Below are 24,200 nucleotides of genomic sequence, written 5' to 3'. Positions count from 1 at the left end.
GTATCCGCGAAAGACTAACTCCATGAGCTCCTTAGCTCCAACTCCTTAGCTTGGACGGCTAAGAGCTGCTCCTCAAAGAGGACGACGCGCAAGGTGTTTAACTGGGGGGCACTCGCTGAGTGCGCCAGCGTCTGACCAGAGGTTTCCATTGCGCGCCCCTTCTGAGAGAACTATCAATCACATCGCGGTGCTACCTGAGGGGGAAAGTTGCTGCAGGTAGAGGGAGCAGCTGGAGGGTGGGGGGAGCTTGAGACATGACGGTACTGAGTGCTTCTTGCATTTCATAGGCATTTGAAATCTGTTGACCATAGTTAATTGACAAGAGTTAGCCAACTGAATTTATTTATGAAGTCACTTGACTCTCAACACTCCCCCTTGAGCTCAAGATAGACATTGTACCCTAAGTAGCTCTCTAAAATGACTGAACTTATCGTTACTTACTAACTTGGTAAAGATATCAGCTACTTGGTCTTTGGTTCTTATATGTAGAAGATCTATCTGCCTTGCAAGTACAATCTCTCATATGAAATGATAGTATACCTCTATGTGTTTAGTTCTAGCATGATACATACGATTCGTAGCCAAAAGTACACTACTCATATTATCACAATACAGTGCCACTGGATCATCTACCTATATACCCAAATCTATCGATAACTTCAACAGCCAAGCAATCTCACAAGTTGCTAATGCAGCACCTCTATACTCTACCTCAATACTACAGAGTGTAACTGTTGGTTGCTTCCTGCTGCTCCAACTAATCACTCCACTACCAAGGCTAAATGCATAACCACTAGTAGACCATCTTTTCATATGGACAACCTGCCCAACTAGCATCAATATATCCCATGAGTTTTAGGTTCTTACCACTCATATAAGAGTCCATAGTCTACTATAGCCTTGACATAGCGCATAATTCTCCTCACTACATCCAACTGGGTTTTCTAAGCTTCTGCACGAACTGACTGATAAGTCCAACTGAGTTACTGAGATTAGGCCTAGTGATGGTAAGGTAGATAAGACTTTCTACCATCTGTCTATAGATAGTATTATCTGAAATTTTGGCTCCAATATTCACATCCAGCTTAGTATTCTGATCCAACGGAGTATCCAAGGGTTTGCAATCTGTCATATCATATTTCTTCAGCATCTCAAGTGTATACTATCTTTGCATCAACCAAAGTAAAATAGCTGAATTTACAACCTCAATGCCAAGAAAGAACTTCAATTCTCCCAAATCCTTCATATCAAATTCAGTTTTCAGCATGGTCAAAACATCTTGTGTCCCAATATCATCCTCTCCAATAATAATCAAATCATCTACATAGATGACGACTAGTACCACAACTCCTGCATCTATTTTCTTTGTAAAGAGACTATAATCAGCCTTGCCAACTGCAAATCCAAGACTTTGGAAGTAAGTGTATTGTTTTTAGCTTGCAGACATAATTTGGATACAAAGGGTGCATATACCCTTCCAACTAATCCATGAACACCTCTTCTCATTAGGGAAAATATGGACCTTGGGTAGTTTTTTGAAAAAGATGAATGGTTTTTGGATTTAAAAATCCATAAAAAAGGCCCTTTTCAATTGTGGTCTTACAATATATGAATTTCTTGATTTCAAATTTCACTTTTCCAATTCAAAAAAAGGTTTTTAATAGCCCAAGTTGCAAGCTTGAAAGGCGGGAAATAACTAGATTACACCACATAGCAAGCGCAACAATCAAGGCCATGATGGAGATTCTAAAAAGTATGCTTTTCAAATCGCACACCGGTTGGGACTCGAACCCACTACCCCACATTTGTGGACCCTACCTCTTACCACTAAGATAAGAGTCCAATGTTGATATAACACATCATTTCACACAAATTATTATGTAACGGAAGTCCTCTTTTATGCCTATTTTACCCCACCATGACATCTAGGCCCACTAATATTCCGTGGATTAGAAAAAGTAATCTCCCCCTAATCTCATCCTTATAAGGCCCTTTTCAAGTCCATATTTTCCCTAATGGCTAGGTCTCCATTCAGAGATGCATTCTTAACATCCATTTGCTATAATTTCTAGCCCTTTGTTGCAACCAATGCAATTACTGTCCTTATAGTTGCCATTTTGTCAACAAGGCTGAATGTCTCCTCATAATCCAAACCATATTGTTATGCAAAGCCTTTTGCTACTAACCTAGCTTTATACCTTTCAATGCTGCAATAACTCCAAGAGTGTACACAAATAGAATTCCAAGCCTTCTTTATGGATATGATTCGACTTACTATCCAAGTTGTAAGTCGAATCATATCCAAAAGTCAAAATCCCAAGAACATCATCAAGAACTTTCTATTTGCATTTACCTTCTTTGCCTTTTGCTACATTTCTCCCCCTCACTAACATAGTAGTGTCAATGGATGGTGATGCATGACTGTGTAACCTGCTTGTCCGAGGCAAGACACTCAGAGATACATCACCTCTAGGCCCAAACATAGTAGTACTCTATTGTGAAATATCAGTAGATATATGATCTAAAGATACATCATGTGGAACAGCAACAAAAGAACCATAGCACAATGGCAACTCATCAAAGATAACATCTCTGCTGATTATTGTTTCCTGTGTAGATGGATCAAAGTATTTATACGCTTTCCGCTCTTAAGCATAGCCAATGAACACACACTCCTGTGCTTAGGTCCAACTTCCTTCTCTTATGTTATCCTAACTATCATCTCCTATACAAATGTAACCATGCTTATCAGAAACCATATCAATGAACCATTCACCAATCCTACTGTATGTTGATGTTATATTACTCACTAGCTTAGATTTTGTAGCTATTGCAGATATCAAGGCAAAACTTTGCTCTACATTCGAGATGACAAACTTAGGTTTGTTGACTTATTTCTTAGTGATGGAGACTATTAGATCTGAGAGAAGCATATTTCTATCACAGCAAAAGTACGCTCTTCAACTGGTGGAACAATATTGCACTAATCAAACATGGCCAATGGCCACGCCTCTTAATCCCACTATCCATTTCCATAAGGATACCTTGGGTTAATCTTTTGATGCTTATATTTATCCTTTTGTTATAGACAAATTACTTTGGTTAATTCATATTAGGCCAAATCTTGGATACTCAATTACTTTGCTTAGTCAATATTTAATGCACCTAAAATGTCTCATTGGATTGCTTATCTTCGTGTATTGAGGTATTTAAGATGTACCTATAATTATAAACTAAGGTATAGTCATCGTTTATGCTTGCACAGCTACATTGATTCTGACTGGACGGGAGATCCTCACACCCAGCGTTCCCATAGCGGCTACCTCTATACCTTGGGCACGGCACGCATCTCTTGGGCTAGCCCTAAGTACAAGAAAATGGCAGCTTCCACAGCCGAGGCAGAGTGTCAAGCTCTCTTCGATGGTACTATGAAGGCCATCTATCTGAGGAACCTGTTGGCTGCACTACAGTTTCCTTGTGAGTCGCCTACAATTGTCTACTGCAACAACAAGAGTATCATTGCCACTGCGGGTAATCCTATTATCATCCCTCAAGCACAACACGTAGCGGTTCATTCCCATTTTACCAAAGAATAGATTGAGCTAGGCAATATTCGGCTAGAGTTTGTGCCATCTAGTGACAATTTTGCAGATATTTTGACCAAGGCAATTAATAACCCGGTTCTACGATACCATCTATCACAGATCGACTTGCGTACACCCCCCTCTACTTCTTTAGATTCACAAGGAGAGAGTGCTTCTCTCTTACTTCTCCTTCCAGTTTGAGAGGGGGTGGTTTCCTTCTCTTGATAGTAACAATGATGATACTTACAATTTTTCACTCTCAAAATTATTTATTTTGTATTGAGTATTATGAGCATTTGTAACTTCATCCGCACTGTCAGGATGATATGATTGTGAAAGGATACTTGGACAAGTGACCAATTCCCCTGCAAGGGCACTATCCGAGTGGCATCTTTGTATCACATTCTACATAAGCATGAAAACTTGCATCCTCCTTTGCATTAACCCATACATTGGCATTCTGTTCATATAAACATAAATCACTGCGCATTTATCCCTTTTCGGTCACCGTTGAAGTGATCAACTCTAGATCCACCATATTCGTGATATTGCACATGGCAATCTCCAACCGTGTTTTTTCTCCTATGCTTACATGCTGGCTTTGCCTGTCTTACTTGCTTACGCGTCGTAGTGCTTTTTTCTCCACATATTCTCTGTATGATCAGTACATATGCACACACTCCCTTAGGAATCCCTAGGCAATTATCCTACTAGTGTGTGGGATTGTTTGCTTGTTTTCTGAATATCGTGGGACTATCCATCATTCTTTCTCGTACTTTCGAGCACAGTGACTTAATGAGACAAACACTTGTTTGAAACCCTCACTTCATGCTATATCTTCTAAACAAATTAACCCAATTGGAAACTCGGTTGGGGCCCTTGTACCTCCCCTTTCTGAGAGGTCATCCATCCCAATATTGTTCATGCCAGTGCACGCTTAACCAGAAGTTTTCTATAACTGGACTAGCCATCTAGTCCCCCAAAACCTTAAGGTGATAAATGACCTCCGATCTATTCAATTATGAAAATCTTCCTACATTTGGTCTAGGATTCAAACCTAGTCTCAACACATCATCGTTGCACGGATAGTGAGCTTGTTTTCTCTGGTAAGTGTGGATTGCATTTCCAACACCCCCCCCTCAAGCCACAACTCGGTTGAGATCCTAGTGCCACCCAAGCTCAGCAACTTGAGCTGTGATACCAAGTTAGAAACTGGGTGGGGGCCCTCGTACCACCCCTTCCCGAGAGGTCACCCATCCCAGTATTGTTCACGCTGGTGCGTGCTCAACCAAAAATTATCCATAATTGGGCTAGCCATCTAACCCCCAAAACCTTAAGGTGATGGATAACCTCCGATCTATCCAATTATGAAAATCTTTCTCCAAACACATCGCCACTGTACTGATAGTGAGCTAGTTTTCTCTAGCAAGTGTGGATCGCATTTCCAACACCAAATGCCTCCAAAAAAAAACCCAAAAAAAAAAAAACAAAACAAAACAAAAGGTCCATTGTTGATTCCATCTACCTTTCCAAGACTTGGTAGACCCCTGGGCAGCTGATGCACACCCTTGGTCTGATACCTTGGCCTTTTTGGGATGATCATCTGGGCTCACTTAGTAAGATCAGCATCACCTTTGTAGTCTTGGTAGGTCACTAGGTAGCCAATATGCACTCTTTGCCCGATGCCTTGGCTACTTTGGGATGGGATGCCTTGGGGTACAAGAAAAATCAATATAAAGGGCTTATTTCTCATGACTCAATTTTGGGTCTGAGAGGGGGTGTTGAGCTACAAATGCATTAGCTTGACTTAAACAACCCCAAAGCACAGTTAACTAATGAAAAAACCATCTTATTTTAAAAAGAAACACAATCCTAGAAAGTTATTGCATGCCCCAAACTTTCTATAAATAAGCATGCATCCCACCACACTCTCTTAATCTCGTTTTTACAAGTTTCAAGAGTCGTATCTCTGCTACCCATACCCCGTTCGCAAAGGGCATCATGTTTAGAGCTTCTCACAACTATCTACTACTTTTTGGCGTCTGATTTCAAACTCCATCTCCTTCATCCATTACTAGCAACTGCATCTAGAGGCTCTTCTACTAATGGCAACTACTCTTCACTAATGATCTACTATTTTCACTTATCGCCTAGCTGCACACATTTTCCCGACGCTGCATTTTCTATCTATGGCTACCGCCCTAACTTTCCCTCTCCTCTATCTATTGCATTTGTATCCAACAGCTGTCGCCCAATTTTCTGTCTCCTCAAGTACCTTCGTTTTTACTCTCTCTCTCTCTCTCTCTCTCTCTCTCTCTCTCTCTCTCTCTCTCTCTCTCTCTCTGTGTCATCTGCATCAAATACAGCCTTTCTGGCTACGTTTATTGGTGTTCGACACATGGAGGTTGGCTTGCTACGTTTCGAGAACTATTTTTTTGAAGATATATTACCAAGCACAAGGTCAACAGAATGATCCTCTAGCCTTTCAAGTGATATTTCTCCACCAAGTAGGGAGTTAGAAAAACAATCTTGGAATTCTTTTAAGAATTACGTCCACTCACTGTTCAGCATTGAGGAATCCTTTTAAGAATTTTGTCTACTCATTATTCAGCATTGAAACACTAGACTTAGCATCATCTTTGCTAACATCTTTTGCAAAACTAAGTACGTAGAAAGTTAATTTTTCATTACTGAAGAAATTGCTAGACATAAGAGGAATAGACTCTCCCTTTAACTTTAAATTAAAAACATGTTGCCTTCCTTGATGAGCGAGAGCGATTTTCCTATTATATACATCAATCATTGCATGCATGCTATGACACTATGGAAAACCCAATAAAATATCGTAGCCCTCTAAGGGCATAATGTTAAAATCCTCATCAACCACATATGACTACAAATAAATTCAGAGTTTTCTAATGATAGGCGTGATTAGCTTTGCATGTTCAGGACAAGCCAAACTAGCCTCACCCGTGGGACCCATCTCATCATCTCTCATGCCCAACTTGGCTGCCAATTCTAGGCAAAAGCTCATGTATCAAAGGAAACTACGCATTGATCCCTCACTTTTCCCCATGCACGACACAACTTTGAAGCATCCATGTTTGGTTCCTCACCAATAAGGTCAGATACCAATCCAACAAAAGTTTTATGCTTCTTGCCTTTCTCATCCTTATTGTCATTTGCATGATTTTTAGATTGATGCTCTAGCCATTCACGTGCTATATGCCCCTCTTGTTCACAAACATAGCATTTGTTAACACCATACAATGCCTTTCTTTCAACAACTTTCTTGGCACTAGCAAATGACCTTTTGCCTTGTTTTCCTTTTTAAAAGAATGACTTTGATTGATTTTCAACATGTAGACCCTTTTTTGAGGATTAAAACTTGCTGTCCAAAAATTCAGTCTTGCTATCTTTATTTTCAACATTGTCCTTTGAAGCATCTTTTCTTCCCTTAAATCTTGTGATATGTCCTTTCATCAATGCATAAGCTGTATTTGCATTTTCAGTCAATTGTGCCATGTTAGTCACTTTTGTCTTGGTGCAATAGTCACGGATTTCTTTGAGTAGACCACAACAGTAGGTCTCTCTTTACTTAGCAATCACGACCTCATGAAAAGAGCTAACTAACAACACAATTGCCCAAAATTTGTTTATGTACTGTTCCAAATTAGAACAATGAATTGCATCTGATTTGTGCCATGTTGTTGTTGCATCCACTTCAAAAGTGTTTGTGAGTCATTCAGAAGAGAAAACCTATTTGAATTGCACCCAAGTTGTTGGTGCCTTGCCTTGCATCATTGCCCCCACCGTAGGCTGCATCAAATTGTTGAATGAATAGAGATCAAAGTCTTCAAACTATCTGCATACTGCCATGTTGTTGTTGCATCCACTTCAAAAGTGTTTGTGAGTCATTCAGAAGAGAAAACCTATTTGAATTGCACCCAAGTTGTTGGTGCCTTGCCTTGCATCATTGCCCCCACCGTAGGCTGCATCAAATTGTTGAATGAATAGAGATCAAAGTCTTCAAACTATCTGCATACCATTAAAGGTTTTCAATTTGATTTCTACCCCACCTTCTTTGTAGTCTTTAACTTTACCCTAAGGTGTCAAGTTATAATACACGGGCGGCTGCAAAACTGGTGGTCCTAGTGATGCCATTGCTGCATTTGCATTTGACATATGCCCAATAGTGCCTCCCAAGTGACCAAACGTTCCAGTTTGCATACCTAGCTGCATACCAATGTTACATACATACCAGTGTGCATTTGGGGCTGCATTGCCCCATGATAGTTCCCCTAAACACCTAACATAGGTGGCTAAAAACCAGCTACATTTTGCTTTCCAACATTGAACAGTGCAATGGTATCCATAGCCTAAAACACTGATCCATCCTGAAAATAACCTAGATGCGTAGATAGTGGAGGAATTGTTTGCTGTCCATGAGGAATATGTTGCACATTATTCCCTAATGGATGATCATGCTGCTGAATTGGAGTTCCCTACACATTTGGCATTACAAGTGCCAATGTATGCAATACCTTTGGCTGAAATGTCTACCCATGAGCCTCACTTGGCTGTTTAGAGTACGAAGAAACTTTTTTCCCTTTAACATTAGGAACTAACTGCATAAATTCAACTAATTGAGGTTGCTGAATTAACTATTACAAGTTCATAACAGCACTTGCTAACTCTTCCATAAGCATTGCATTTGCTTCTTGAGCACCTTGGACTTGTGGAATTACATGTGATTGAGCTGCATGCTCATCGATCACATTTGTTGCTCGCTGTCCTCTAGCATTTTCAGCATTTGGAGACTCAAAACCATGTATTGAGTGTCTCTCAAGACGGGATTCCTGTTATTCACTCCTACTACCACTATTGTGTGACATCTTTTACCATTTGCCCCTTGCTGTACACTGTTTTCAGAGAGTATAAACCTTGTTGTAACTGAATTACAACAAACCAAAATGCATGTGTTTGCTCCTTGAGACAACCACAAGCTCACCTCTTTCAAAAATTTGGTGATGTCCTGGCAACAGAACCATAAAACCGGCGTTTGGAAGCCCAAGGGGCAATAAACCACATTTTAGCAAACACTTAATTCAGCTGAACAGTGAATTCAGCAAGAAAACTCCACACACAACTGGAGCTAAAGTGCTCCTACACCACACATTAACACTTGTTGGCCCCAAAGCTTGGCGCCCCGTATTTCTTTAGATTACTGAAATATGCTAAAAATTGGTCACAAATGGCTGTATTTTAGCAATTTCTTGAAACATAACTGATCCACAAGTGCACTATGGCCTTGACACCTTCATTGCTGGCCTCCAACCAACTGTAGAGTGTCCAAAACTATGAATGGACACTTTAGCCAACCAAACCCTAAAAATGACAGCAAGCATTTGAACCCAATTTCGCGAAGCATTTGCTGAGATAACTCTCCTACATAGTCCCCATGTAGTCCCATGTTGTTCCGTTCCTAAACAACGAGGGTTCCTCGCAATGAAACTGTGAGATTTGTCTTCTTTTACCAACATGCTACAAAGGCAATGAAGAAAAAGAGAAAGACAAAGGATCAAAAGTGGAGACTTATGTACCTTGCACCGAGGTAGAAGAGATAGATTGAAAGTAGGGAACATACTCAAGATCTCTCTCTCCAAGAGGGGGGGCCATCCCTAATGGAGGTCTCGCTCTGCAATATCATCAAACTTGTGCACTACATTTGATGAGAAAGAATCAAGTATACCTTCTTTATGTAGCTTTTGTTTGGAGGCTTGTTGACGTAGCTCTTTGGATTTCCTGGCTCTATGAGCCAAGATCAACTATAGCTTATTATTGGTGATGTCTCCAATGAAGTTAGAAGGATATCTGGCCGTGTTGGAACCTTGCGGAATTGATAGTGGTCGCTACTCTTGCTCAATTCTTGGCATAGGCTCCTTTGGGGATTATGAACATCTTTTGGAGTCACACGTGCATCGTTAGCGACTACGGAAGTAGTGGTGACTCAAAGCGGTGGGAGTGCAACTACTACCATGTCATACACATAGGGAGCATTACACAAGTGAAGAATCATATTGCTCATATTAGTGGTAAGGATATTGATAACTACCCTAATGTGCTTGATGATGTGTATACTAGTTTAGAGCATTGGAGGCAACAACGCTTTATGGTTAGTACACCACATGAGGATAATACTTCATGACCAAGTGCACATCCTATCGTTTCACCTCCTCCCGTAGGTGGTAGTGCCCCAAAGAAGAGTAAAGTGTGTATGGATGTTGGTGGCAATGCTTCTACTAGTGTCAATGTCTCTATGGATATAAATGCAAAGACCACTCAAGCAAGTGCAAGTACTTCCGTTGAGGATCCAATTGCTTCACGGACCCCTTTGTCAAATCTTGGGGGTGTGCACAGTGGTAGTAGCTTATCAGCATATGCATGTACCACTGGGACAATAAGAGCTACAAGGGGATCATTGGAAAGGGCAAGTATTACAGCAACGCCCTTCAAAAGCAAGCAAAGGCAAAGGGTACTCGTGAGATCACAAGATTGTTTATACAGTGCACCATCCCTTTCCATGTTGTTGCGCATACAAATAGGTGAAAAAGAACCATTAGGGCCATCAATCGAATTGGATGTGAGTGAAAGGGCCCTTTCTACGAGACTTTGTGCACCTTTGAGCTTGTTAAAGAGAAACAAGATATAGAGCTAAAGATGTTGCATTTGAAGACTACTTAGCAAAAGTATCGTTGCACTATTTTATGTAATGGATGGACATATATGAGGAGGAAGAATATATATAACATCTTGGTGTCCTCTTGCAAAGGGACCATGTTCTTGCGTGCCATATATAGTACCCCAAAAAACCATTTCAAGGACCTTGAAACAGAACGGACGTTTTGGACCAAAATGTGAATAGGGAAATGTCATTTTGGAACCCTACAGCAGACCTGTAGACTAGTTTTCAATTGCACCCTCGTCTTCTATACAACCGTCTCCTCCTCTGGCTCAAATACATTATCTCTTGCAGCTCTCAACTCCACCTCCTCCTTTCTTTCTTCTTTTCTTCTTCTTATTCTTCTCTCCTCCTCCTAGATTCTTCTCCTTTCTTTTTTTTTCTAAGCTCTTCTTCTTCCATCCTCCTCCTCCTTTATTTTTTTTCTCTCCTCCTTCTCCTCCTCCTCCTTTTTCTTCAAACTTCTTTATTTCTTAACTTCTTTGCGAATTCCTATTTGGCATTACCTTATCATGGCACTAGATCTATTTTGAAGGCACTACATCTATTTTGAAGGCACATAAATCCAATCAAGGGATACAAGTGTCCTCAAAGTTGGATGAGGAGATAGTACATGGATCCTCAAAATTTGGACGAGTTATGACTCATGGACTCTAGAGACTAGACTCATGATATCTCAGGAGTCAATTTAGTATTATAGTTGCTAGTTACCAGCCACTAGTGGTATTACACATATCACATACACATGATGATATCATGATTATTCATTAATGTTGATAGTTATTGCTCAACAGTTCCTCGTACTTACTGCTCAATTGACTTTGGACAAATTATTCACATCACATAGTTACATGTATCTTGATTTTACTTATTATGCATCTTGCTTTTATCATTCTTGATATCAATCTTTCGATGATTCATGAGTCATAAATTATACTTTATTTTATAATTTAAAGTTTTGAAAACTATGTCTTAATTGTGTTAAGTTGTTTTACCCATTGAGTCTTCACTTATGACACGTGTAATGAATCATGATTTCGATCATATGACAAGGACTCAAAAGTTTTGTATAAAACTAGGATACATGTTGTGGTAGGATTGATATATTTACATATCCATATAATAACATGTTTATTTTAGTATACAATTCGAAACGTCGTTTTTTCGTTTCCAAAATTTGAATAAAACTCTGATTTTTCCCATTTCTATTTCCCCCGTTTTCCAAACTTTCCTATACTATAGTGACATAGATGCATCGACAGTAGAAACATTGATTACAGATGAGTACATCTATAGGCATATCAAGGCTACAATTTTGGAGATTGGTGTAGAGAATGTAGTGCAGGTCATCACTAACAATGGCAGTAACTGTGTAGCTATGGGTGCTTTGTTAGAGAGTGAGTTCTCTAAGATCATGTGGACTCCATCCGCATCACATTGTTTGGATCTACTTATGAAGGATTTGAAAAAGGTTTGGAAAAGATTGGATGAATAGATGGCCTCTTCAAGAGAGGTAGAAGCATGGTAAAGTTTGTAACGAAGAGACCTAGAGTCCATGTCATTTTTAGGGTAAGCAATGATTTGGATCTTTTGAAAACATTAAACACTCACTTCGCCTGCATGTTTATTGTTGTGGAGAGACTTGTTAGAGTCCACGAGGGCCTCTTAAGGATGATTGTCTCTGGAGAGTGGGTTGTATGAGATGAGAGGGAACAGCCTGGCTTTGGCATTTATCAAAAATGTCACGGATGGGATCTATCGGGAGGATGCAGCTACATTGGTAAAATCTTTAACTCCCATTTACACAGTTTTAAGGATAATTGATATGGAGAATAGTACTCTAGGCCTTTTTGTACAAGCACGTGGATCTGATTGGAGAGGCGCTCAATAGAAACATCTTCTTATCTCAAGATAAGTAAGTGAATCAATATCTACATGAATCTGATTGGAGAGACACTCATCACAAACATTAATATCCATTCATTTTAATTTTACATTTTCAATCATATGTATGAATCTATGATCTATCATGATTTATAATTTATATTGCTATGTGAAAATATATTAACTTTTAAATATGTTATAGACTGCAATACATTTTCGTAGTGTGGAACACAAGATGGGATTGATTTCACAAACCAATCCATGTTGTTGCACATTACTTGCATTCTCTTTGGCGCAACAAGGATCGATATGCAAATAAGCTTGAAGAGGGGCTACAAGATTATTTTAGTAAGTGGGCTGATAGAGATGTTTCATACTTTCTCATTTGCACATTCCACAACAAAGTTACGTAAGACATAGCTCCAACATGTATCTTGATGGGAGAAGTATGGAAATTGTGCTTTGACATTGGTCAGTAATGTTTAAACAATAGATATGTTACATCACACAATGATACATGTAAGTGGTAACTTGTAACATAATTAAGTGTGATGAATTTATTCTTATTCTTTTATTAGAATTTGATAGAAAAGCATGGCTATCCATATTCTCTCGCATATTCTCTTGCAAGATTGTGGTAGTGATCCTGTAAGAGAAATTAGAGCACATGAGCATTGTTTCACACCAAAAAGAGAAATAAGTTGAAGACTGCACAACTTGAGAGATTGATTTTTTGCCATTGTAACTTACGCTTGATTGAGAATTCAAGTTACACACTTGAGTGAAAGCAAGTAAATGTAGATAAGGTTGACATAGAAAGAAAGAAAAAAAGAAAGATATATTAACGTCTACATAAGGCCAATGTGGCCTATGAGACAAAATCCAAAGTACATCTATATCTAATGTCATCTCATCAAAAAGGTAAAGATACCATTACAAATAAGTGGGTGGCCTATGAAACAATATTGAAAATAACTATGCGATGGGACATTCATACCATTCTAGAGGGGATAAATATCTACAATATGCTACATGAGAAGATGTCTGCACTTATGCATCAGGCACGGTCTAGTCATACATTGGTTAGAGTGAGAGGATCTCGACTTCGATGCAAAACTGCTTCTACCTCTACATCTCCAGTAGCAAATGATGAAGATGATGCCTCCTCTTCCTCTAGTAGCAGTACTAGTCCTCCTACTAGTAGCCCTCAAAAGACTGAGACTCAGATGGCTTTGGATGGATATTGAGTGACTCTCATGAGTGACTGAGTCATTAGATGACAGCTCATGATATAATGATTCATAGACTTATACTTTACAAACTTATTGTTAGTTGATTATGTAGATTCATATTAATGGTTCAATGGAATTTGGATGACTTATTATGATGAGATACTGTGATACATCATAGTTGTATTTCTTTTTCACACACTTTTTACTAAGTTATGACTCATGAGTACTCTCTTTTTTGAGTCTATATGACATAATATGAGTTTGTGAGTGTTTACTTTTGAGCCTTCAATCTTTAGTCTATTGTCTATGACAAGTTACACTTTACTTGTCAAGGAATTTTAGTGTTTTGATGTAGAGGTTCAACAGATATTTATGGTTATATTTATGACTATATATACTTTTATTTTCATACTTAAATTTTTTGGATTCCAATTTTCCCAATTCGTCGTTTCGGACCGGGGCCAAAACTTTGTTTTGTAACTCCAAAACGCAGTTCTCCTTCGCCATTTCCGAAACTCCTGGCAACTATGAATGCCAATTGGGGACAGGAAAGCCCAAAAGAATATAGTGGGAAAGAGAGAGAGGATGTCAATCTAAATCGTCCCTAACCACACAATCACCCATAGTATACGTGTTGGCCATAGATGTCCTTCAAGAAATGCCTACAAGAAAACAAAAAGATGCTGTAACTAGGATAGCCTCCACCTATATGGGATCCTTATCACAAAGGATTAATGGATAGCAATGTAGACGAGGAGTATCCGAGGTGAGAGAGACAACTTAATGCAGAGCAGGAGGGAGTAGTAAACGCAGATGAATAGAGGTTGTCAACATATAAATGCAGCCAATCCAGGGGCCGATATCATACTAGGAGTACCCAAAACTACAATGCCTGCATTAAACACAGATCTGCCATGCCTCAGGCCTAAGAAAGAGGCCGCCCAGCACCGAAAAGAACTCGCCCTTGTCAAAAAAGACCAGCCAGTCTAAAATGTAGCAGAGAAACGATTCTGCATGCCTGTAAACAAGCCGCCTGCGGTAGAACGTTCCAACAGTCAATCCCAACACGCAACTCTATGCACCAATATGGCAGCCGATGGTAGTAGGTGGATGAGAAAATGAGGAAGAATAGTTGATCACAAAGGATCAATGATGGATAATGAGAGCATGAGGGCAAGCCACCTATATATAGGCAAAAAGTGGCAAAACCCTAAATAGGTCAAAACCCTAAAATAGCCAAAAGTTCCCAAAAAGAAATCACTAATGTGCCCTCCATCAAAAGTGTCTAAAACACATAAAATGACAAACAAATACAATGTCAAAGGTCCTAATGTCCTCGTCTGACTCATATTGAGGTGCACAGGCAGGAGATGACTAGACAAGACACACATGACGACTAACAACCACATCTAGTTGTAAGATTGAATACAAGGCAACATTAACAATTACATTAGGATGAAATTCTTTGTAGTTTCTACCCATGATAGTTTAATAGAATATTATGAGAATCCAAAATGAACGAAAAACTTCAACATTATCATCATTACAACTCTACTTTACTCTTCGTAAGATATCATCGATTGCATAATGTTTGGTAAGAGTTCTAACTTCAATTGCAAATCCATTTTGGGAAACTTAAAAACTCCTCATGTGCCTGTAAGCTTTTCCTAAAATTGACTTTCCGATCGAGTGCGGTACAACTGCACTTTGAAACAAAAACAAATCAATTGCTTATACAACGAATCATGATTCACACTCCTTCATATACATTGGGAGTCCATTGATGAAAAGGTACCAATGCTAGCTTGAAACCAATTTCTATCATGAGAAACATGATAGAGGCATATATTGCCACAGAATTAGTGGTTTCGCTAAAAATATGTTTCCTTTAATTATTAATATCCTTTTAGGCAATTTATCGAGTAGATAAGGAAACAACAAATTTTCAAAAATAGCGAGGTTGAATAAATCATTAATAGGAGGGACTTCTATAGCACAAATTTTTATTATTGATTCATATCTCACCCTACCATGATTTCTTTTTAAGCAAATATGTTTCATCAATTAGATCTTCTTGGATAAGTTTGATGATTAAATAGCAATGAGCTTGCTGAAACTTCACAAATAAATAGTTTTTTATTGTTTCTATTTATTGATAAATATTACAAATTTTTATCTTAATAAAGTATAAGAGAGAGATTAAGAATTAAGATATTGAAAAATGCAATACAAATAAATATTCAATGTTTGTTTCTTTATTTTCTTTAAGCATGTAGATCTGAATGGGAATATACTTTTCTATTCAAAAAAAACATAGCCTATTTTTATTTCCCCTAATGAGCCAACAAGTCTCCACTAAGTGTTTATAAGTAACTAGTAGCATCAATCACAGAAACCATCTAAATATTGCGTTTATTTGCTAAATGCATTCTCAATGTTTCTTCCTCTCTCCCACCCATTAATTAGGGAATAGAATTTTGTATTATTTTTTCATCAAAATAGATCTAATGTGTAATATAAATCCGATTCTCAATTTCATTTCAATATATTTTGTTTTAAAATGGTAGAAATTATTACATAAATGTAGTATGTAAGATAGAAAAGGGAATAATAAGGAGCTCACATGCCTTTCGATCGAACAATCTTAGTGTGGAACAGCAACAACCCACTCCTCGCTATACTAACAATCATAGTGCCATGGTAGTTGTGAGGAATCCAATTTTTCATACTCACACTAAACACATTGAGGTGCATGATCATTATGTTGGAGAGAGATTGCATGCACAAGAGATTGACTTGGTTTATATTCTTATGCATGACAACTTAGCAGATGTGTTTACAAAAGCTCTCTCCAAAGAGAAATTTGAAGCCTTTCACAAGGCTTGAGGCTTGATACCATTTAGGGATTGATCTGTCTATTTCCTATATATGTTTAAATCATTTACTTGAGGGGTGTTTGTTACACTTATCGTGTTCCTCCAAAGTTCTCGTGTGAACACTCCCTTATCCATGGGTACTTTTTACTTTCTAGCTAGTTAAGGATTTTTCCCCTCCTGTGCAAACACCCGTCAGTGCATGTGGTACTTAGTACCTAAGGGATTGTACTTTCATATCATTTTCACATAGTGGGTGTGACCTTCCAACACTTCTCTCTTATTGTTCAATTGTTCACTATGAATGTGTGTATGTGTGCATGCATGCTGTTGAATCCTAACCTAACATCAAATTAGACTGGAGATGTTGACCATAGGAGGTCAACAACAAGATATTGCTTCATTTTGGATGCAAGTGCTATCTCCTGGAGTAGCAAGAAGCAACCCATTGTTGTCCTATCATCTACAAAGGCAAAGCATCATACCTCCCGTTTCAGAACCCTTGGCAACTATGTTTATATGGTATCAGAGCTAGGTACTCATTGAAGAAACCTAGTCCCTTAATCAAAAAGCTCCTCATTAGAAACAAATTCACAGAGGAACTCCCACTTCAAGCTCCAAAACATCCTATGCCAAGAATCGAGCAAGAGTGGGCTTCACAACTTACCCAACAAGGTTCTGACGCTAGTGGAGAGACATCTTACTATCATGGTGTCTATAGACCCTACAAGATCTCACTAGCCAAGTATGATTTAATCTCATTTATCAAGCCCAACAACAATTGGAACGTAACATTGTTTATTGACCCTTAGATTCTGCACATAGGTCTAATGATTTTGCAAGACAGAACCTCCATACCAGACTACTATCCTATTGGAGAAGTAGACCCGAAATACAAACCTTCAGATTCTTCCCTTCCTTCCACTCCGGTGTTAGGTACACAAGTGTTTTACTTCTGTTCCTGCTTTTCGTGTTCTACTTCCATGCAAGATGTCAGTAATAATCGAGAAGAAAGGTACTCTTCACTCAATTGGTAACAGTTTTATCACCTAGTTGGCATAGCTAGCTTTTCAAAAGCACATCATATCATGGCTCATACAGGAGCAAGCTATACCACAAATGATTTTTGGTTCTTTTAGCTGCTGATTGTTGGGTATCTCACACGCCTTACTTACGCCTACGCTCATATGGGAGTGTGCGGGTGATCACTAGGACACTGGGGCACTTTTTACTCTCGGTAGGAGAGGTTTTTTCCCCCAGATTATGTGTACTATTTTGTATGTGCTTGTGGTGCACACTTACGGGCACTTACTGTGTTCGGGTGTGAACAGCCCCTTATAACTCTAAGGTATAAGGGTTATCATTTGGACTTTCATTAGACACTCTATTCAGTACTATTGCATTGGGTGTCGTGCTCAACTCTGTCTCTCACTCTCACACTGTCTACTGCACTTCAGCTGCACCTCGATCCTCTCCCATCTGACATTTGGTATCAGAGCTGGTCAGCAGCTCTGTTCGGTTCCCGAGGACTTGCGTCAGCACTGACAGCTCGTCAGTACCTGTCTGGTACAGCACGTGCAGCCTGTACCTTCGTCAGCAGCCACGTCACTTGCAGCTCAGTCCTGCCCGTCAACAGTCGTCCACGTCAGCAGTCGTAGTCGTCCGTCAGCAGCTCGCGAGCAGCACCAGCAATCTGCTTCAATCCGCCAGGGCCCGTTTCCTGCAAACGAGCTTGCCCTGCGCTCGTGACCACGAACTGCTCTCCGACCTGCGTCAGAGTCGCAGCCCGCCTGACGACCAGCGACCAGTGACACGTCACGTCAGCACGCGCGCTGTTCGACAGCGCAGTCTTCGACAGTCCTGCCCGCCCTTTTTGACCACGTGCAGCCCGCCTGCCCATCGCGACTGGTCAGCTCGTCTGACGACCTGCTCCCGCCTGCCCGCCTGCCTTTGTCACGTCAGCAGCTCGCGACGTGCTTCACGCCCAGGTAAAATTTTTAAAATTATTATTATTCCAGCCCAGAATAAAATTCTGGAAGCGGCGGTTCACACGCGGTTGGCACAGATCTACTGGAAAAGTAAATTTCATGCAAATTTCTGGACTGAATGGTCAGAAATTTTGGGGCTTTTGTGTATTTGGAGGACAGATGCATTTAAACTGCTGATACAGTCACAGACCGACTGTTTTTGACAGAGATTTTGGCAAAATTTTGGGGATTTATTCATAACAGTGTTGCACTGCACTGTTTGCACCTTGGGAAGCGTGCAGGAAAGGACAGTTTTTTGACAGAGTACCCTTTGCACATTAATTGCAGACTTGTGTTTGCTGCAATTTCTGGAAATTTGCAGATTTCCAGCCCGTACTGCATTGACATTGCTCTATTACCTTTTGGGAAATAATGGCAAATCAGGGAGGAGATGTATTCACCTATGTGTCCAAGGAAGACCGATTGGATGGGAACAATTATTCCCTTTGGTCTTTCATGATGAAGAATGTATTAGTGGCCAAAAATTTGTGGGATTATGTCAGTGGAGAGGAAGCACGACCGGGAGTTGTGGCTCCCGCTACTCCTCCTCCAGGAGGACGTGCAAGAGGGCAACCTCAGCCCCCTCCACCTCACCCCGCTCAGCCACTTCCCCCAAGAACTGCAGCTCAGAAAACTTGGGATACACGGGATGCACAGGCTATGTCGCTGATTGCATTGGCAGTTCAGCGTTCTATCATTCCTCATATTCGTTCAGCAGCTTCTTCACAAGAAGCTTGGTTGATATTGGAGCAGATGTTTGCAGGAAAGAATGAGACTCGCATCTCTTTCTTGAAGAAAGAGCTAGAGACTCTAAAGATGAATGAGGGTGATTCTATGCAGGATCATCTCAACAAAATTCAGGACTTGCGGGAGCAACTCATGAATGTGGATGAGTACTACTCAGATGTGCAGCTGATTTCTACGACATTGAATTCACTGCCTCCCTCTTACTTGGCTTTTCATACTGCCTTGAACCTCACTATGAGGATTTCGAAAGAGCCCATCACTTTCATTCAGCTTGTCAGTTTGCTTCTAGAGGAGGAGCAAACTAGACGGAACAGTGGTGTGGATGGTATAGCCTCTGAGCAGGCTTTTATGTCAAGGCAGAAGGGTAAAAACAGCCAAGGGAAAAATGCTTCGCAGAGTTCTGGTAGTAGTAACACTTCACAGACAAGTCAGAAACAGGGGGGCACGCAAGCCAAGAAAGGAAAATGCCATTACTGCAAGAAGCCTGGCCACTACATCACTGAGTGCAGGAAGCGCATCGCCAAAGAGAAGAAGAAGGAGTCAGGGATGTCTGTTTCTGCAGCTCCTTCCACTGCTAGTCCTTTGTTGCAGACAGGGACTATTGTTTTTACACTTGCAGTTATGATGTCTCTTGGGCTGATAGAGCATTTAGCTCTACAGAAGATGCTGACACTTGGTTCTTTGACAGTGGTGCTTCACGGCATATCACATCTCGTAGAGATTTGTTTGCTTCTCTTGGTGCACCTCCCGTTGGGAAGTCTGTTCAGTGTGCTAATAATGCATCATACCCTGTTCGTGGTATTGGGGAGATTCAGCTTACAGCCATTGATGGCTCTATTCTCCGCCTACAGGATGCTTTGTATGTGCCTGGCATTAAGAAGAATCTGCTTTCCATTTCTTCTATGGCACGTTGTGGTTTGCTGGTCACCTTTGATGATGACCGTTGCATGGTCCGTGACAAGGAACACATGGCATTGGTCTTGACAGGTTCTCTGTGTCATGGGTTATATGAGTTGGATGCTCTTTCGGTAGATCAGTCTGCATATTTGACATCCACTCTTACTCCTGCTATGTTAGAGGCAGAGTTATGGCATGCTCGTTTGGGGCATGTAAACTATGGCAGCTTGATGCTATTACAGCGTACTCAGATGTTGGATGGATTACCTCTCTTGGAGAGACCTCCTGAGCATTTATGCGAGGGTTGCATTTTGGGGAAAATGCATCGTTTCTCTTTTCCCCGTGATGTTGCTTTTAGAGCAACAGCCAGATTGCAGCTTGTGCATTCGGATGTTTGTGGGCCCATGCAGACACAGTCATTGGGTGGTTGTTACTATTTTGTAACATTTATTGATGACTTTACACGTTTGTGCTGGGTCTACTGCTTGAAAAAGAAGTCAGAAGTGTATGATGCATTTTTGGCTTTCAGTGCACTTGTGGAAACTCAGTCTGGTTGCAAGATTAAGACTCTCCGTTCGGACCGAGGGGGGGAATACATGTCCTCTATGCTGAATTCTTATTTGCAGCAGAAGGGCATTATCCATCAGTACACTATTGCATATACTCCACAGCAGAATGGGGTAGCAGAGAGGAAAAATCGGTCACTCATGGAGATGGCCAGATGTATGCTGAAGGCAAAGAGTTTGCCTCATAGTTTTTGGATGGAAGCCGTCATGTGCGCTTGCCACATTTTGAACAGATGCCCTACCAAGGCCTTGAAAACCGTCACACCTTTTGAGACTTGGCACAGCCGCAAACCTTCTGTTGGCCACTTCCGTACTTTTGGGTGTCTTGCATATGCCCATATTCCACAGGTACTTCGAAAGAAGTTGGACAACAAGGCTGTAAAATGCATCTTTATGGGATATAGCAGCGAAAGCAAAGGCTACAGACTCTATGATCCCGTGACCAAGAAGGTTTTTGTCAGCAGGGATGTTGTATTTGATGAAAAATCAGAATTATCCTTGGCTGGTTTTGATACATATCAGGCTGCCCGTGATGTCTTTGAAGGGCTGCTGCCCATCACATTTGGTGATTCAGCTGGTACTTCAGCAAATGAACCTAATGTTCAGCCAGCTGCTCCTATGGAACATGCAGTAAATCAGCACATTGCTGAAACTGAAATTCAGCAGGAACTTGTACACAGTCAGGAAGCAAGACAGGTGCCTAGATGGTACACGCAGACTATGAGAGATAGTCATTTGGAAACACCCTTGGCTGGTCGTACTCGAAGGCAAACTCGACTGCATGATTCAGCACATTCCATGGAGTTGGTTATGGCAGCATGTACTCATGATAATGAGGAGCCTGAATGTTTTGAGGATGCACGACATAGTGTGCATTGGATGGCAGCCATGCAAGCTGAATTGGATTCTATTCATAAGAATCATACTTGGGATTTGGTGTCTTTGCCAGTTGGCAAGCGTGCCATTGGTACGAAATGGGTCTACAAATTGAAAAGGAATGCAGATGGATCCATAGATAAGTACAAGGCACGGCTGGTAGCTAAAGGCTACGCACAGAAAAAGGGCATTGACTATGAGGAGACCTTTGCTCCTACCTCCCGTATGACGACCATTCGGTCTATGATTGCCTTGGCTGCACATTTTGGTTGGAAAGTGCATCAGCTGGATATAAAGACTGCATTCTTACATGGGGAACTTCAGGAAGAAGTGTATGTACAACAGCCCATTGGTTTTGCAGTTGAAGGCTCAGAAAATTTAGTATGCAAGCTGAAAAAAGCTCTATATGGTTTGAAACAAGCTCCACGAGCTTGGTACGCAAAGATAGATGCCTTCTTGCTTAGTCAAGGGTTTGTAAACAGCCCATCTGAGTCTACCCTTTATGTACATAAAGAGGGGGGATCCATGCTGATTTTGTGTCTATATGTAGACGACCTTTTGCTCACTGGAACACGTGCTGATCAGATTTCAGCATTCAAAAATAATTTACAGCAAACTTTTGACATGTCTGACTTGGGTATTTTGCACTATTACTTGGGCATCCAGTTTGTACATGATGCTAGAGGCATTGGATTATGTCAGTCAAGGTACATTGGGCAACTTCTTGAGAAGTTTGGCTTACAGGATTGCAAGCCAGTTTGTACACCCATGGAACCTGGGCTCAAACTGTCATTACATGATGACAGTGATTTGTTTGATATCCATACTTATGCTCCAGCAGTGGGATGTCTCATCTATCTATGCCACACTCGGCCAGACATACAGTTTGCCGTTTCAGTTTTGAGCAGGTACATGCATCAGCCTCGTATGTCGCATTGGCAAGCTGTGAAGCGTGTGTTTCGTTACTTGCAGGGTACTAGAGCTCTTGGATTGCTTTATGCCAAGGGGGGACCACTGCAGTTACATGCTTACAGTGACTCTGATTGGGCTGGTGATTTTGATACTCGTCACTCCACTAGTGGCAATTGTTTCTTTCTTGGCTCGTCATGCATTTCTTGGCTTAGCAAGAAACAATCCACTGTTGCCACGTCGTCATGTGAAGCTGAGTACAAGGCAGCCTTCACTACTGCAGTTGAGTGCGTATGGCTTAGACGCTTACTTGCTGATTTGGATGTATCTGTTACGGAGCCTACTCCTTTATATACTGACAGTCAGAGTGCCATTGCAGTGGCACGGAACCCTGTGTTTCATGCTCGCACGAAACACATAGAGATTCACTACCACTTTGTCAGAGAGAGGCTACATGCAGGTGATATCAGCCTTGTCTACTGTCCTACCACCAGCAATGTGGCAGACATCTTCACCAAAGCTCTTCCACGCGACAAATTTGAAGCATTTCGCGATGCTTTGAATTTGACGCCCTTTGGTGGCGGATGATCCTTGTACACTTGATCACTCTTCACTCCAGGGGGGTTTGTTGGGTATCTCACACGCCTTACTTACGCCTACGCTCATATGGGAGTGTGCGGGTGATCACTAGGACACTGGGGCACTTTTTACTCTCGGTAGGAGAGGTTTTTTCCCCCAGATTATGTGTACTATTTTGTATGTGCTTGTGGTGCACACTTACGGGCACTTACTGTGTTCAGGTGTGAACAGCCCCTTATAACTCTAAGGTATAAGGGTTATCATTTGGACTTTCATTAGACACTCTATTCAGTACTATTGCATTGGGTGTCATGCTCAACTCTGTCTCTCACTCTCACACTGTCTACTGCACTTCAGCTGCACCTCGATCCTCTCCCATCTGACACTGATAACCTTTGATATAGCCTACGTCACTGTGAAAGTGTGCAACAAGAGAGAATCACAACCATGGAGAGAAAAGGAGAGGAGAAGAGAAAGCAGGAAGAGAAGAGAAATCTGCACTGAACAATGCAGAAAGCTGAATACAATATGGACTGATAAGTCCCTGCACGCAACCCAAGGTGTCAGTGAGGACACCAAATCAGGCTGAAGAATGATGACAACACCTGTGACGGTGATGGAGATGGTGACAGTGACAGAGACAGAGAGTGTGCAGCCTGAGTCAACAATGGAGATGCAGAACACTGGAAGTGCACACTAAACGGAGGAGAATACACAGTCAGAGCTCTAAATGTCCCTATCAGACTCCGCCTAGGGCTCACAACCATGAGATGACAGACTGACAACATAAGGCAGGTTAATAGTCACATCACAGCAATTTATTCACTACCACATGACACCACACTCTGATCTCCCATGAGATATATGACATATGAGTTGATGTCATGCATCCACAAAAACTTGTTGCAACACATGCACATGTACACACGCAAATACAATGTACATGTCCACATACAAAAGAAAGTGAGATCACGAACCTTCAAGTTTTGCATATCTTTAAGAAAGGAACACAAAACCAGAAAAGTATTTTCAAGGATAAGATCTCTGCACTAGATGAGTTTGTTAAAAAGTTAAATGAAATAATCCTTCCCATGTGTAAACTTTTCTAGAAAGGTATGATACAAAAGCAAAGAATGTAACCACTAAACCTACAAAAACAGTCTCAAGGTCAAAATATCGTGCTAAGTCTAGAAATCTAGACTAGAGAAACACAAAGAACGAAAGAGTCCATACATACAACTTTGCAACAATATTGGGTGTTTTCTATTGATGTGGCTTTAGATA

General features: G+C 40.7%; 1 protein-coding gene across 1 annotated transcript in view; it reads right to left on the bottom strand.

Moving 5' to 3' along the window:
- Positions 1-24,200, bottom strand: part of LOC148019359 (sulfate adenylyltransferase subunit) — a 111,351-nt gene that overhangs the window by 7,523 nt on the left and 79,628 nt on the right. The window lies entirely within an intron of this gene.

The sequence above is a fragment of the Lygodium microphyllum genome, chromosome 20, assembly GCF_053477565.2.
Source record: "Lygodium microphyllum isolate KBCC chromosome 20, Lygodium_microphyllum_v1.1.10, whole genome shotgun sequence".
In the NCBI taxonomy this organism is placed as follows: domain Eukaryota; kingdom Viridiplantae; phylum Streptophyta; class Polypodiopsida; order Schizaeales; family Lygodiaceae; genus Lygodium; species Lygodium microphyllum.
Note: the sequence above shows the minus strand (reverse complement) of the source record. Positions and strands in the feature narration are given on the sequence as shown.